This window comes from Tupaia chinensis, unplaced genomic scaffold, assembly GCF_000334495.1.
Source record: "Tupaia chinensis unplaced genomic scaffold, TupChi_1.0 Scaffold000555_1, whole genome shotgun sequence".
In the NCBI taxonomy this organism is placed as follows: domain Eukaryota; kingdom Metazoa; phylum Chordata; class Mammalia; order Scandentia; family Tupaiidae; genus Tupaia; species Tupaia belangeri.
Window position 1 is genome coordinate 518,157 of NW_006160067.1, and position 3,285 is coordinate 521,441.

A 3,285-nucleotide genomic window follows, 5' to 3' on the forward strand; every position below is an offset into this window, starting at 1 on the left:
GTTTATAGGGACAATAAGTTCATATTTAGTTAATAAGGACAATATAAATATTTTATAATAATAATCCTCTCCTTTTCCATTTGTGCCTAAGTGATATGAATATAATATCTATCATCAAATAAGTAAGTGTAAAGTTCACTTTGTTCGAGAACATGATCGTGTTTTCTTTATTGGAGTTCATTTGAGGGTTAGGATAAAAAAGGCTCAGATGAATACTAGGGATGAGAAAATGCATTAGATAATGTGGTTTTCCTGAAATAGAAAGAAATGTAAGGCTGCATATCAAGTTCATTTGAGAGCTATGAGAAATCTGATCATGATAAAATATAAATTAACACTTGCCGTACACAAAAAATCAGATTCAAGGGAACCAGCAGTTAGCATAATGGCTATGTCGCTGGACTCCCACGTAGTCGACCACGGTTCGCGTCTCGGACCCAGTGGCTTAAATCTCATGCCGGGCACATGTGCGTGCGTGCCCAAGATCCCGAGAGGAGAATGGAGGAGAAGGGATTGCTGCGTGACCATCCCCCCTGGGGGGTTATTTCTCGCTTTCTGTCTCTATGTCTCTCTCTGTCTGTCTGGCGAGCGCACGCGCTCTATAGCGAAAACCTCTCCAAAAAAAAAAAAATCAGATTCAAGAGCTATAAAAATAGGGTTGTTGTTGATTCAAAAGAAATCATCTTTATGGTGATTTTTGTTTCCCCTAGCTGGAGTGGCCACCTGTGTTTCTTAAACTTCTTGATCAGAGGTTTGTTTGAAATAATGAATCAGATATTCATGGATCAATTTCCAGAACCAGATGATGGGGAAGAAATTGGTTAACACCATGTTGATGTGAACCTGCCAAGTAGCAGAAGAGCAACTGTCCATTCAGAAGAAATGGAAAGGCTACAGACACAGGTTTGCACTGTTGATTGTTCCTTGGGCCCAAGGCCAGAAGCTAGTCCCTGGATAGAGAAGCTACCTTTAGACTGAGAACAGTGCTCCAGGAAAGTGATGGAAACAAAGAACAACCTGGCCATCAGGTTGTTTCACTTCAACATGGTCCATCCATCTCATCTGGCTTGTGTTTTGAAGTGCTCATGGAAAAAGAAGGAAACGAAACTATTTGAAGATCTAGGCATAGAGTTGAAGAATGAGATTTAATAATTAAACCGTTGTGCAAGGGCATGAGCAAATGGGAAGGAGTCTTTAGGGAATCTTGAAGATGGAGATGTAGGGCTCCTTACATGGGGCCCACAGATGTGGCCTCAGACCTTCTAACAGGCTATTATGACCCCGGGAATATTTAAAAACTTACAAGTGAGATGAAAAGAAAAAGTAGAGAGGGAAAGGAATAAATAAACCTATTGAGAAAGAGATAATCAGAGATATCATAAAATGATGCATTTGCTCAATAGATACTTTAGAAGATCCACCGTATATATGTTCCTATATAAGCAGTGATGGTAGAGAGCCAATTAAAATCCCTACTTTTGAGAATTCAAACTCTACAAGGAAAACAAAATGAAACAAAAAACTAGAAAAACAATACGAACAAAACAAAATGGTATGGCTTCAATACCATTATTGAATAACAAGAAATAGACTATGCTTAGGTGTACTCTGATGTGATACAAATAATAATAATAACAAAAAATTGACTAAGTTACTCTCAAAGATCAAGAAAAAGAAAATATAATGACTTACTGATCTTGATATGTAAGGTTCATGGTTTTCCAATAGCTATTACGGCAGGTTTGGTTTTGTTTTTATTCTGTGAAAAGATGCCAATCCCAGCACTAGATCAAAGTCAAAACTTCTTTTAACAACAGTTTATTTTTAAATGCAATCCTGAAATGCATCCAAATATCACTTAATTATCAGATTTTCCAACAGTGCCTTATAGTGGCCTTCTTTCTTACATCACATAACATCTGTCACCAGGAAAAGGAGGCAATGATGCCTTGTTTTAATAGCTATGCTTTAGGGAAGAAAAGTTACTTTTGCTATGAGCATTTGGCTCTTGGTAATCAATGAATCAAGAAATGAAGTATAATTCAATATATGTGATGGATCTAACATCACACCTGAATCACAAGACAAAATCAATGAAAACTATTTAAAGTAGTAAACACCTGTAGTAATCCGTCCCCAGGAGTGACACACAAGGGGTCACAGAGAGGAAAGGGGAAAGAGCAATAGGTAGCCCAGGGGCCAATGTGTGATCACTTCTTCCTTCTGGCTCTTGTTAATTAGGAGACATGATGCCTTTTTGTGGCATGAACCAAGATCATTAAGATCAAAAGTGTACCTTCTGGGAAGAAGAAAAACCTATAAAAATTTATTTTTAAACATATGTTCAAATCACCCTTCAACCAAGTTAATGTTTACATTTTCATGGTATGCAATCAAATGAGTCAGCAGCACCTGCCTTTAAAGCCAAGATCAGGGTAGACGTCCATATCAATGAAGAATTGTGTGACAAAAGAAAAATATTTAGCCTGATAAAAATAAAATATTTTCAAGATTTAATTTCTTTCTTTCTTTTTTTTTCAGAGTTGCTGTTGTTATAGGCCATGTATGCTCACCAGAGTGACAGAAAGAAAGAGCGAGTGAGAAATCAACCATGAAGGGTCTGACCACACCACAATCCCTTCACCTGCATTCTCCTCTCAGGATTTTTAGGCATGGACTCACATGTGCCTGGTGTACGTTTGAAGCCACCAGGTCTGGGACTACAACTGCGGTCGGCCATGTGGGAGCCGAGTACCTTAACCATTATGCCACTTACTGGCCCCAAAGCTTAATTTCTAACAGTGGTGCAAACTATCTGATAGAAGATAGAGAGAAAAGAAGCCTTATAAGGAAATGAAGAATTCATGAAAAAACAGATCTATTTCCAAAAAGCACATCAGTTTATTGGAGGTGAATTAGGAGTGCTTTAATGTCTCTTACAGGTTTTAAATTAAGAACAACCAACAAATAAAGCATCCTGAATTGTCCTAGGACACTCTGTAGGGGGAATCTGGGGATCTGGAGGCAGCCCTCATAGGAGCTATAGGTAAGTAAGATGAAGTGTTATTAGAGTCAGGTCTCAAGTGATCTGAGAGTTACACAAGGACTTCCACAATTGGTGTAGCAATCTTCAGTATGTGGGACTTCTACATACAATAGCATAGATGAAAACCCAGACTCTGAACTCAGAAAAAGCCAAGGTGGAAGATAAGTTCTGCTCTACAGTATACTGTTTATGCAACCAGGGGTAAATTAGCTGATATCAATGTCCTTACAAGAAGAGCG